Source organism: Mytilus edulis, chromosome 5 (assembly GCF_963676685.1).
Source record: "Mytilus edulis chromosome 5, xbMytEdul2.2, whole genome shotgun sequence".
Classification (NCBI taxonomy): domain Eukaryota; kingdom Metazoa; phylum Mollusca; class Bivalvia; order Mytilida; family Mytilidae; genus Mytilus; species Mytilus edulis.
The window spans coordinates 9,534,949-9,549,474 of NC_092348.1; the positions used below are offsets into that span (position 1 = coordinate 9,534,949).

General features: G+C 31.7%; 1 protein-coding gene across 1 annotated transcript in view; it reads right to left on the minus strand.

Moving 5' to 3' along the window:
• The window catches only part of LOC139522904 (metabotropic glycine receptor-like), a 107,518-nt gene extending 93,634 nt beyond the window's left edge, over positions 1-13,884 (minus strand). The window contains exon 1 of the mRNA XM_071316532.1: positions 13,713-13,884. The gene's annotated coding sequence lies outside the window, so the exon portion shown is untranslated. The remainder of the gene's footprint in view (positions 1-13,712) is intronic.
• Positions 13,885-14,526: the final 642 nt, after the last annotated feature.

The following is a 14,526-nucleotide window of genomic DNA, read 5'->3' on the forward strand; positions in this document are numbered from 1 at the left end:
GATCGACATTGACTAACGAGAAATCTAACGGCCTGATTTATGTGCAAAACAATTATCGAAAAACAAACATGACAAACACCAACCAGTGAATTACAGGATCTTGACTAGGGACAGGCACATACCGTATGTGGCGGGTAATGCACTTCTGGATGGCGCGCTCACCCTCCTCATAACCTGGGACAGCAATTTAACAGCATCACATTAGAACAAAAGAAAGAAATAAATATGTTCGGTGTCAGATTCCATCACGGTTTCTTCAACACTTACCATTTTATTATTCGTGACCGACATCTTTGCGATTATACAGATATCGTCACCTTGGATAGATACAAGGAAATTATCATATTTATACATCCAAAAGCTAAAGAACAATTGATTCTTCTGTTTCAAGTCGATAATTAAGCTTTTATCGTAGCCATTAATTGCCATAATCTTGGTAAAACAATGCCTAACAGCTTTGATTGAATATATTAATCGGAACGATAGCAGAATCAATATGTATTATATTTTAATTTGTCGGATGCCTAAAAATAGACGAGAACCGCATAGAAACAATCTTTTCCAAGCATAAAAAAATACATAATATTGGTTTAGGTACTTTCCTTTAGTTATGCTCAAAACTTAGAATAAACAGTGTTTTGGGGTTAACAGAAAGAACACCTGTATATTTACAACACCGTCACGTGCCTCGAGGAAAAGTGAAGACAAAAGACGACAGTTAAATGGATCGTGTTATACAATAACTTTAGTGCTATGGTTTTTTTTTTTTTTTTCTAAAATTGATCTTTCAAGACTGAAGAAGAGTGAACGTTTGCAAATTTTCCAAAGAATTCAAATTAAACCAAACTTGTAATTGGTGATGTCTAACTGAAAGTATTAATACTTCAACAGAATAGTATGGTTGAAAAATCCTTTAAACAGCTTCATCTTAGTATAGATTACCAATCATAAAAATCGGCGGAAAACTTTCTCAAAAATTTAATTTAGGCTTGATTTCTCCAAACCGAAATGTAAGATAATAATACAAAATAATCAGGTCATCGTCGTTTTTTCAACATAGAGATAAGCGTAACTCGTATATATTATCGTCACTATAATTAAAGTTCAAATACGAAACAGGACATGTAAAAAATTACAATATTTGAAGATGATATACATGAGATAAACACCATTGCCATAAACATGAAATTATATGTTTTCCGTTTCGAGAATCGCACATTATTATTGGAATTTGTGTCATGTTGTGAAGGATTATTTTAAGTTGTATTTTATTGCAAAACTATTAGAACTTAACCCACACGGAGCCTTTACAGACCTAAAGAGTATATCAGAAATATAGATCTTAATTGTTTTGTATAAAGAGTGCAATATTTAATTGAATATCGACCTGAAACGTTATAAATTGATGACTTTGTGGTTATTTTGCTGAAAGATTATAGGAAAAGCATTGAAACAGATTCCAGCATTCTAATGATCACCAAATTGTCCAGCTTAACAATCACAGAATAAAGAACTGTAACGAAGAACTACTTTGTCAAGTTAAAGGGCCACTTGGGAAAATCTACGATATTGATTCTTACAACTAATCAAACCACTTGACGTTCTCCCAAAGAAGACATAATGCCAAAACTTTAACATGCATTGGTAACTTTATTTCGGATAGAATAGTCCAATAAACGCTCGAGAAATGAGCATTTTACCAAACAAAATACAATTCAAAGGTTTAATAACATTCTAGAGAGCAACATATGTATTTCCATTCAACATGTGACTGTTTTCAATTAAGATTCAAAGATTCAAGGCTGACAGGAAAACATAGAAAAAAATATTCTTGTTCTTTGTTATTTTAAGATGATATTTTGCTAGTGGCCTTATTTGGTAATCATATTTTGAAATGGATAGATTGATAAACGTATAATTGTCTGATGTGCTGCCTATGCTATCTTAAGGCTGAAAAACGAACTAGATCAACAATTTGTATCTAAAGACATGAACAAAAAATTTGTTGACTACTTTTCTATAACTAGAGAGAAGCATTGTGTAAATACTTGTTCTTTTTGTGTGTGTATTTAGAACAATGCCGTATTTGGCGAAACCTTTTCAACTTTTGATCTTCAGTGTTGTACAACTTTGTACTTTTTTCACTTTCGATCTTTTATATCTGGGCGTCACTTGTAAGTCTTGTGTGGACAAGGCGCGTTTTTGGCGTATTGAATTTTAAACCTGATGCTTTTTGTTATCTATTAATCATGTTTTTCTTTGTCTAATATGTTCTATTAATTTGTATTGTAGTCCTGTAATATTATGTTGCCATTTCAATGTTATATTTAACTTTGCCATTAAAGTGCGAGGTTTGGCATGCCACAAAACCAGGTTCAACCCACCACTTTTATTCCCCTTTAAAAGTGTCCTGTACCAAGTCAGGAAGATGGCCATTGTTATATTATTGTTCGTTTCTGTGTGTGTTGCATTTTAACGTTGAGTCGTTTGTGTTTTCTCTTATTTTTGAGAAATTGAGATAAGACGTGGCACGGTACTTGTCTATCCCAAATTCATGTATTTGGTTTTCATGTTATATTTGTTATTCTCGTGGTGTTTTGTCTGATGCTTTGTCCGTTTCTGTGTGTGTTACGTTTCGGTGTTATGTCGTTGTTCTCCTCTTATATTTAATGCGTTTCCCTCGGTTTTAGTTTGTTACCCCGATTTTATTTATTGTACATGGATTTATGAGTTTTGAACAGCGGTATACTACTGTTGCCTTTATTTAGATGTTGTGTTTTTGTTGTTAAAATGTTTTTGTATTGATGAACCAATATGGCAGCTATTGAATTAATTAAGCGATATTTAAATTCAGCATTCAGTTTTGCAAAATCTACATCAGATTGGTATTTTTTCTTTCTCAAATCTCATGCTCAAAATCTATATTTCAATGGATTTGCTTTTGCTGTCATTTCTTTTAACCATGATCATTGATGTAACATGATAGAATAAAGTACTTTTACATATGACAGTTATAAAGTTTTGATTTTTTTATAGGTCAAGAAAAGCGAAACGCAAAAAAACACAAAGCTATTAATGTTCTTTGGTTATGATTTCCACTTTATGTTATAATCTGATATAGTCCTGGCTGGTTTACAACGTTTATGTAGCGAATACCTATAAACTCCATTGGTTATTCTAATATGTTTTAGTCATTGCTGTAAAATCACAAAAATACTGAACTCCGAGGAAAATTCAAAGCCGAAAGTCCCTAATCAAAAGGCAAAATCAAATGACAAAACACATCAAACTAATGGACAACAACGGAACAATTCAATTTATTATCTATCGTATTTGTATGTTTGTTTTAAAAAAAAACATACGTTTAAATCTATAAATGGTAATTTTACTGTGAATTACATATAACCATATAGGATTGTAAAGAAAAAAATTGTGATATTGTAACATTTCTCCTCAATATTTCATATATATTCTTTATAAACATTGATTTATACTTCCTGTCTTCATTGTAAGATATTATAGAACAAAATGTCCAATAAATTGTGTAAATCTGATTAATGGTAGGCAATAATCAAACACACCGAAAAATAATTTAGAACTCTACCAAAATATCATATTTTGTGATAGACAACTAATTTATAACACTTTATAGACACAATCAAACACCAAATGGAAGAAATCGTTTCACGAATGAGATACCAATTCTGTATAGACTTTCTTAATCAACTGGTATGGTCAAATCTCAAAATACAAAATAATGCTTTTCTTTATACTGTTTACAAGATAATATTCCGAATTAAACTAATCTAGACTCACACTTTTCTTTTTGTTTATTTTATAACAGTTTGTCGTCGTTATTCTAGGTTCTCGCGTACTTATTTTTTTTTTATATATTTTCATGCATTTGCGGCGTGCACATAGCATCAATTAAACAGAGGTTTTAGATAATAATTACACCTTATGTAAGAATCCGGGGTTTTGATTGGTTAATAGCCAGTGTATTTTTCACCAATTTACTGTTATCAAATGAATATCGTTCATTTTTAACGCCGCCGGGGTATTTGCTAAAAGGATATGCCTTTTTTACCCTCTCTGCCGTGGTATTTGCCAAAAAATACTCTATCCGACTGGACGCTTGTAACGTCACGATCATCAATGCGTTTTAGTACATTAACATTCGGTGTAATTAAACAGATATATCATGTTATTGAGGGGTATTTGCGAAAAATACCAGTCTTGAGAATGAATTTCCCTCGCCTTACGGCTCGTGAAATTTAACATTCTCTCGACTGGTATTTTTCGCAAATACCCCTCCTTAACATGATATATCTGTTCAATATCAAGTTTTATAAAAAGCAAAATAAACATTATTTTCTCTAAGATACAAACAAATACAACGACCATGACAAAAGACATTCCTCTTGTCATCTTCAGTATCGCTTCGATATATTAGTGCACACTTGTCCGTAAGCACTGATGTTTAAGTGCAAATGAGCCTTCAAAAGTCAATTCCATCCCCAGTCGTTCTGGCTTACCGCAGTCCATGAAATCTTAAAACACAATTATACATTTACTTACAACTCATGTAAAAATAACTATCAAAACGTATGGCTAACTGAACATGAGACAGAAGTTATTATAAGTGTTTAGGTCGACATCGAAAACGCACTCGTTTGCACATGCAAGAATTACCGGTATAACATCTATGTAACTTTTGAAAAGTATTATAATCTTACTTGTGGAATTTGCAAAAAAAAAAGAATATTTTGATGAAAATTACACAAAAGCTAGTATATTAAGGATGTTTGCTTGTCATGTTTTGAGATTTTTGTAAGATTTTCAGTATCCTCTGGTATTATCCATTTGAATGCCTTAACAATTTTTGACCATTGACCCCTATTTTTCTTTTTATAAATCTTTTACTTGTATAACTATAAGACATCTGTTAAAGTCTAATAAAAATCTTTGTTAGTTCTTAATAGTTAACTTAAACTTGTCAATGATAAAGCTATGAAAAATCAAGAGATAACATTTTCCCTTCAAAATTTCAATGGCTATTATCTCGTAAACAAGCACATTGACCTATATATTTTTTTTGTTGTTGCTTTTTTTGGTTCCTTTATTAATTTCCTACCAATATATACTAGTGTTATGAAAAGCTTGTTATTTTGAAATGAGTAGCGTACCTCCTTAAGGTAAAACAATCATCGTATAGAAACAAAATAACCTCTCAAGAGACAACATTAAAGAACAGGATACTATTTCGAAAATACAAACTTTCAGGTATTTGATGGTCAAAGTTTCGGGCAATGACATTATCACCACTAAATATTCTGCACCAGATGCATGTTTTGAAAATAAGTTTCTTCTCGTTGATCCCGTAGGACAAAATATTCGTAAATCCAAACTAAGTTAATAATTACAGCGCTGTCATATGAACTGATACGCCAGCTACGTAACATTAAATCGCAAGGATACACCAAGATACTTGAAGAATAGTTGTCCGTAAGCGAAAGAAACAAATATGTACGTTTAGTTTTTAATTCTATTGATAATACCAACGAGATGTTAAAATCCAATTTATAATATGTAATACTTTTTAATATCCAAAATATTTTTAATAGACATATACTACAATTATATTGTATTGGATATTAAAAAGTATTACAATTCACTGATTCATATATTTTAGTAACAGCTTGTTACTTTTCTCCCCATTTTTTCATTATTTGAATGTTTGATTGCTTTTCATCATTGTAATATGCAAATGAATAAATTCTTAAAATTATACAATATATACTAATGCAGGAAAGTAAAAAGGAATTTTACATTAAAATGACTTCAAGATACTATAACTCGTTTAAAGAATCCGTTTGTAGGCTGATTTCTTTAATATGAAGTCTATCAATTATTTATTGCTTTAATTATTTCCGATCAAATTGTTCTTCAGACTTGTGAAGTTTCATGCGTTCAACTGATTGCCGATAAAACATTAGCTTTACAGGAAATTAATAACATTTATTTCAACTCAGTTATAGAAATGTACACTTTCGTGTAAGATAAAAAATGTATCGAGCATTATTGATGTTTACAAGATGGACTTGGTCCCTCATTTATCATTGATATTTATATGATGGACTTTGTCCCTCATTTATCCTTTCTGCTCAAGAAAATTGGAACGTATTGAAATTATAAAATAACTAATGGAAGAATTCAAATAGAGAAAAATATTTAACGAGTGACCGAACAACAAATTAATTCACGAATGCGCGTAGCGCATGAGTTAATTATCAGTGTTGTTCGGTCACGAGTTGAATATTTTTCTCTATTTGAATTCTTTCATTATAATCGAATATTTATTCGATGTTAGCTCGAATAGCATAACTTAACCAGTCTTAAATGTATTATGCCGTTATGATGACACGGTTAATCACGTCGCAAGAAGGAGAAATAGATTATGGAAGGGACTGAATTATTCGTGTTAGTCAGTACTATTGTTCGTAATTCTTACGAGGTCACCTTAATTTCGTTGACGAATGTCTTGTGAACGACTTGGTGTATCGTACCCAGTATCATCTTGTTCGTTTACATGTGTTATATACCGATACAGTATTGCAGGACAACTAATCAATTACCACAAGAAATGTTTAACCAGTTGTTTTTTAATACTAGAACAAACCCGCAAAATCGCGGGCATATACAGCTTGTGAACTGTTGTCGAATGATTTTTTGTAAAAGATATTATGTTTTGAGAATTTCATAAAAGGTATCAAAGATCCTCTCCCTTTTTCCAAGCTCCGATATTTGTTTCCTTTCTGTTAAATTCAATTATTTTCGTGTTTGTGGCCTCAGACCACAATTATTCTTCTCCTTTGCTACAATGCATCTTTTGGTAAAAGTCAAATTAAATTAAAAAAATTGCACCGCTTCAAACATGATATAAATGTAACTGCTTATATAAAGAACATTATTAGTCATGAAAATATGCTTCTAGGACAATTCATCAGTGCTTTTTCTTTTGAGGACCATATTAACATGCCAATAGTAGGATATGAATCTTATATACATGACTAAGACCAACTAAGGCTAATTTCAGGGGTGGTCGGAGGTGTCGTGGTAAAATAAATTGTTTTTTCAAAACTTTGTTCAGAAATATATGTTAGAATGAATATAATCTAACTGAATCAGAAGTTTCAATAATAAATTAGTTAAACAAATAAATACAGACAATAAATAAACTCGAAGTGTATCTTTACACGATACAGTATTTGCTTTGAAACTGGACGAATAAGCAAAGCTGTTGTCATCACATCTATTCGTCTTATTTTGTTGACTGACTAATTTAATAAGTTGGTCAGTTGTTGGCTTGTGATAGATATTTTACAATACATTACAAAAATGTATCATTTATAAACTAAGCGTTCTGACAGAGACATATACTACAATTTATGTTGTGTGTTATATGTCTTTGGTTCTGGCAATTACCAAAAACATTGAACAGCTGCGCTAAGACCGCAATATTTGCTCGTCCTAAGTAATTATTCGAAATGGTGTATGCTAAGTTTCAAAATTACATATACATTGCTAAATGGTTAGCATAAAATATTATAATTTATGAGAGTTTAGTGGCATTGGTAATTTATACTTAAAAATGTGTCGGAATATGCATAACTTGTAAATAAACAGGATTTCTAAAACATATTTCGAACGGCTTTTTTTTCATAGTTTCGTGATATCTTATAGATAAATTATGAATTGACAAAGACAAAAATTTTATATAACAATATATCTAAGCTTGATAACGTGTGTAGTGCGTTTGTGTGTAGTGGAAACACAATAAAGCTTGGTGGTTGTACATTTGACTTGCTACTAGTTGTCAAGTTAATTCAAAAAAGTATTATTTTTATTTAGTGTTATAATTATTAAATCAGAAACAGAAAACAATATACAACCTTTTTATGCTTAACAACAATACAATTTCAGAGGAATTCAACCTTCGTGATCGTAACACATTTGTAAAGAATAAAACGTGTTTTAAATAATTATATGGGATGATTTGAAGATAACATTACTGTTTTAATGATAAGATAACCGCTTTGATCTCAGTGAAGCAGGAAACGGGACTATTCTCGAGAAAACGTTACGCAAATGATAATTATTGCTTGGATTAGACTCGGCATCAAATATCATTAGTTGGCCGACGTTTTATGACTCGGCATCAAATAGCACTAGTAGTCTGGCGGTTTTATATCTTACGTAGGCACAAGATGCAACAGTATAGTGTTATCGCAAAAGTATCGCTTGTGCAATAATGAGAGCTACAAGAAAAACAATGGCGTCGATGATTTAAATGATTTATTCATCGTTCATTAACACAAACAAAGTAATAAAAACCAAAAGAAGTCGGAATAAGTATGTTCACAAAATTTAAACAATGATTTTCACAACGAATTATCACAATTAAGAAGTTGCGGTTTGATTGTCACAAGAAAACTATCTCAAAGGCACCAAACGAGAGCCGTCACCGTACGACCTTCAACATTAGCAAATCTATATCCTTCCTGTGTGACAACTCAAAATGATAAGAACAAAATCAACGGTCTGATCTATCAGTTTACAACACAATATCCGAACAAAAAGATAGCCAAAATTCGATTTCAACCGCTGAATTGCAGACTCCTAACTTTGGAAAGGCTCACACAGAATGATCAACGTAAGAACAGACCGTAAATCATCAGTTCAACACTAAGCAGAGTAAACAATCAACACAAGAAATAAGTACACTGAAAGTACCGATCTAAGAGTACTAGCAGTGCTGTTTACCACTAATAGATGAATCATGTATCAAAGACAAGAATATCAATCAGAACACATACATTGAATTAAGTGTAAAGACGTAACAAACAGTCTGAGAAAAAATTACCTTGAGCAATAAAATATTTGTATTCGAAAGGTGTATGACCGTAAGATGTCTGTATGAATAACATGGTAAAAGTGCCGAGATGATAACTGACTAAATTTTGAATTTAAATATTTTTAAAACAATCAAATTGATTAACAGTTTACATGGTAATTCCTTACTTGTGTTGCATACATCTTGGGAACATCCCAATATATCCGATATGATTCCCACTTGTGTATTTTAAATGTAAACGGAGTTTCTTCACTCGGAAAAAATGAATACGTTTTTTCAGCTTTAAATAAACTGTCGGTCGTACTAGATGACACTAACCGGTTTTTGATGAATTATAATTCTTATTTCATATTCAAGCATGCGTTACAAAAACAATGTTGTCGAGGACAGGCAGACGAAATTGTTTTATAAAAGCAAGATTTACATGAAGAGTCACAGTGAAACATTTGAATTTTTATTAAGTAATCTGGCGAAAGCACTGAACTCTATTGAATTTCTCGTAACTAAAACAATCAAATAAACCAATGTTGACTTTTAGAAGCAGTGTGATTCTACATTATCATCAATACAACACACAAAGCTCTACGGGAAATTGACAGAAATCTTTCAGCTCGCGTTTAAGGGGTTGTTTGGTATGCTAAACTTTTATCGAAATGAGCAAGCCATGAATATATAGGTGATATTGATTTATAAAAGATTAAATCTGTCACACGCTTGATTTGGATTTCGATAATTTTCAGGTAATTCACCCCGATTCGATCAAATATTTTAATCTTAAAAAAATGAAGATTCATATTACATCCAATTCAATTTTAATTTTTCGCTCTGATCGAGTTTAAAACGGGTAACTTGTAACTATATTTCTGTGTATTTTAAAACGAAGATTAGCACTTCTATGTTCTGTTCGTTTTCGTTTATTATCATGATCCAGGCATTTCTGGTTTTGGAAATAGTTAATAAGTTTGGTTTTAAATTTTTTCAATCTTATTGAAATACAGAACCTGTGTTCACGCTACATCCCATTTTACTCTGTTCTAATGATTATCATGAGCCGATGAAATTTCTGCCTTCAAATATTTGAAGGTATGTATCATTACGAATAAATCTGAAAAGATCGAAAGGTTTATTCAACGGAAAGCAGACTGGAGCGTTGTCGGATTTTTGTAAGCGTAATGTGGAAACAGATCTATATTCTAATCATATGTTTGTGCTTTATATTTGTTCTTTATTTACCTTACATATATCCGAATGTAGATTTTTATTTCAATTTTATGAACGGATAAGACAAAATAAACTAAAGAATTAACGAAGCACTTCACTGATTTTCTTACATTGTGATTCTTTCTTCTCTAGTCTTTTCTTTATTCCAAAGGGGGGATCTACGTCATCACGCAGGGTGTCGGCGTTTGAAATTGAACCATCATCTTGTCGCTTCAAGGTAAGAATTTTACTTATTATGCCAGTTATATGAGGGTTATGATTATACAAATTAGCGGTCCACCAAAGACTTTATAAAGTAGGAAAATAAATGAGCCATCACTCAATATTATTGGTTGTCTCAATTTTGCAAACACTTCGATACCAGTTTTAGGAATTAGGTCAAACATGCAGAATATCGGCAACATTTTCATAACAACATCTTGAATATCAAGAACCGCCGACTTTTTCAACAAATGAACATGTCCGAATTCTTTATTGTACTCGGGAAAATACTTGTAACTCACAAATATCCGTCATAATGGTCGAAAAACGTCTTATTTTTAAAAAATGGAAAAAGGATGTCGGGAACACACTAATATATTAACAATTTAATTGTCCTTTGATTTTATCAACCAACCATTTAAAGATACGATAAAAAAAAACCAAAAAAAACAGGATTAGTGTTCCTGCTTGCTTCCATTTCATGTACTCAATTTCAGGATTCAATTTTTGTAAATATTCGAATTTTAGAAGGTCAAAATCAGATTTCGTTTTGTTGTTCCCGGAATTCGAACCCATGCTACTGAGATATCGTGACACCAAATCGCCTGCACTGTATCCGGTGCGCTTGACCACACGACCACCTTGGCTTCACAATAATAAAGCTTTCGGTAGTATCAAAAAGACTTGGTCCAATAATAGACCCATGTGGAACACCTGGCTTAACTGAAACAAAATCTGATTTTGACCTTCAAAAATTCGAATATTTACAACAATTGAATCCTGAAATTGAGTATATGAAATGGAAGCAAACAAGGAACACTAATCCTGTTGGGTTTTGTTTTATCGTATTTATAAGTGGTTGGTTGATAAAATCAAAGGACAATTACATTGATAATATATAAGTGTGTCCACGACATCCTTCGATATTCGATGTGTTGCCGACATCCTTTTTCCATTTTTTTTTAAATAAGAGGTTTTTCGACCATGATGACGGATAATTGTGAGTGACAAGTATTTCCCCCGAGTACAATAAGGAATTCGGACATGTTCATTTGTTGATATAGTAGGCGGTTCTTGATATTCAAGATGTTGTTATGAAAAATTGTGCCGATATCCTGCATGTCTGACCTAATTCCTAAAACTGGTATCGAAGTGTTTGCAAAATTGAGACAACCAATAATATTGAGTGATGGCTCATTTGTTTCGCTACTTTATATAGTCTTTGGTGGACTATTTTGCATAATCATAACCCTCATATAACTGGCATAATAAGTAAAATTCTTACCTTGAAGCGACAAGATGGTGGTCCAATTTCAATCGCCGACACCCTGCGTGATGACGTAGATTCCCCCCCCCCCCCCCTTTGTGATGGTAATGATTGATTGTGATTCTTATTTTCAGTTTAATTCAGTTGTTAATTTCTGTGTCATTTGGGCTGTTGTGGAGAGTTGTCTCATTGGCAATTATGCCACATCTTCTTTTATAAGTAAAATAATCTGAGTATACGAAAATATCCTAAAATACTGTTTGATTGTGCCGTTTCAAAGCCAAAGTATTAGTTAGTTATCGCCTTGGTATATTTTGGTTCCTATATTTTACTAATTTTTTAAAATAGAATTGGAAAACATCAATAGAATTTTGATTCACAGTTAGGATTAGTTAAATATCATTTTGCTACATAATTGTAGTAAAGCTTTGGTTGGAATTCCCCAGTTGAAGTCATTTGACCTAAAAACAGTGTGGACTATTCTAGTGGGGTCATTTTGGTTTTTAACTTTCCAACTTCTTAAAATTTTGGCTTCCCGTATAATCGTCAACAAAACTAGATTTGTCCTTCGAATGATCAAACCCCATTGGTGACTAGGTAAAAAAAATGGCGTTTTGAACAGTAAAACCCTTGCCGGAGTCGGTCATCCGTTTAGTTACGATCAGACTCTCCGCAAGTTAAAAATCCTTACAACAAACCTAGAGGGATCCGTAGGAAGACTGCCAAAAGTCCAAAATCTGGTATTGTCCTACATACCCTAATTTTCCAGGGGCATGACACATTTCCCTGACCGAGATGACCTCTATTATAGAGACTACCTATTGGATGTATTGTAAAGTTGATCATGTCCTGATCATGAACATGCATGAAACACATGACACTAGGCGTTAAGAAACTAAATATCAATCAGACCAAATGAGCATTGAGTAAACGTATTGAAGGTTAACTTAGTCCAAGAACATATTTTGTATGCATACTAATTACCTGTACCGGTTGGGTTTGGTTTTTTTTTTTTAAATTAAGCCATAATGGTTTTTCTGCATGCCAATATTACGATATTTGTATAATATGACAGAATAAAATATTGTAATACAAAACTGTTTATTTTGTATAAATCCAACATATGGAAGAAATATGCCTACCAAAGGTTATTTTGACGGAGTTTTTTGTGTGTGAATTCCATTTTTCAGTCCAAACTAAACATAAAGTCTTTCGGACTTATTTATTTTGTTAGTGAGTGTCCAGTTTACATATTAATAATTACATTAGATGTATGTTTTATTATGATACTTTATTCTGATTGGCTAACTGCACATCACGTGTTATTCCGTAAGCAATGCATTGCTCAATAAAACTTTTCATTCATGATAACACGTGGTCCCACAATAAAGTGCACAGGTGAATTAAATAAAACAATAATAAAATTCGTGTTGTCATGATCATTGTTCAAGAAATGTAATTATAAGTATTAAATGCTTCTTTTTGTAACTTCATAGGGTTGTAAAAGCGTTGACCGTGCGCACATTTTTAGTATGAGCGCTTCATACAAAATGTATTTTGGTCAACGCTTTTACACCCCAATGAAGTTACAAAAAGAAGCATTCAATTCTTAAAATGAAATCCTTCAAACTAATATTTATTACTGCAAAGTTTTTGTATATCTTTTACAAAGCATAATAGGACCTTTTTAAGTTATAATTTTCAATATATATCAAATCCGTGATACATCTGTCCACAGCAACAAGTTATTGTACTCTTGCATCATGTTATCATATATGGTGAGACCGATATATTTATACAATACACTATTACCTTCATATCTGTATGATGTAATAAAGTATATCAGACTTCTATCTGTACGTTATATCAAAATACGGTCCAAGACCGTTATATAAAATGTATGCATACCATGGGAGTATATACATTTTAATAACACCAGTTTTACACATGTATATACTACATTAAGCCCTGTACAATTTATGACAGTTTTATATGCTGTTTTTGGTTAAATTCGCTTTTATTGAAATAATTCATAGAAGAGTTAATCAGTTTTAGATAAGTTCATCAAATTGAATCGAATATTTTGATCAAAATTTAAAATTAACTTACCTTTGATAAAAATAGACTTGATGCAATAGTTAATATTCCTTAAATTGTTTTGAATTTCAGAAACTTTTTTACCAATAATTCACAATCCAAGACTATTATATCGTGGTTTGATTAGATATCTCTGTGTAAAATAAATTCAGTTTTGATCACTGTCAAAGCGTTTTTGTGTATAACTGGAAACTAGAATCTCCACTATATTGATCAGGAAATTTTACTTCATTCGTTGATGTTACAATAGCTTGAAATTTTAACCAATCGGATTTGTTGAACGGACATTTATGTAAATGATACGTTAAGCGGTATTGTATGTCCTTTACCGGTTTATTTACTGCTGAACTAAAAGCTCTAATCGTGTATAATGTAACTTCAACTATCGGAAACTCGCGAATTTGTTTCTAACTAAATTGAAATGCCAGTCTGTGTTTGATTAAAATGAATTATCGCTTTCCAAGTCATTGGTCCCTTCATTATTCATTTTTCAAAATTTTGTTGAAAAGGAATATTTTGCAGACATTTAGCAAATTATTTTTCTTCAAAGATGATATCAGTTTGTTGGAGTTTAAGTCTGCTAGTTTGAAATTAAAGCCATTTGTTTGAAGAAGCGTATTTTTTAAATTTTAACAATATTGTATAGTAAATAACTTACAACCTTTAGCTCAGCTGGATTACAGGTACAAACAAAATAAGAAACGTTAATCTCACATTTAAACAATGAGTACGTTAAAAGCATATAATTTGATTTGAATCTAAATCCATATATATGTAGGACTCTAAAGTGCGATGGGGACGCTAATTTACGAAGGTCACGTTAAAG